Here is a 285-nt window from a genome sequence, read left to right as displayed (position 1 = left end):
TGTGAATGCATAAAATTAATAAGTTAGACAAAGTGAAAAAAGGGAAACATAATGAGTTAGCCAAACTAATCAAAATTTTCGATTTCCTGTTAAAATTTCAGTTTTCTGTTCAAAATTTCAATTAAAATTTTTCAGTTTTTATTTTTCAGTTTACTGTAAAATTTCAATTAAAAAATTTCATTTAGCCAAACTAATAAAAAATTTCACTTTCCTGAACTAATAAAATTTCAATTGTCACTTTTATGTAAAGACGCTCTGACAATCTGTTCCGAAGGTATCTGTAAA

Source organism: Dendrobium catenatum, unplaced genomic scaffold (assembly GCF_001605985.2).
Source record: "Dendrobium catenatum unplaced genomic scaffold, ASM160598v2 fragScaff_scaffold_432, whole genome shotgun sequence".
Classification (NCBI taxonomy): domain Eukaryota; kingdom Viridiplantae; phylum Streptophyta; class Magnoliopsida; order Asparagales; family Orchidaceae; genus Dendrobium; species Dendrobium catenatum.
The sequence above is the reverse complement of the archived record's forward strand: the minus strand, read 5'-3'. Positions refer to the sequence as shown.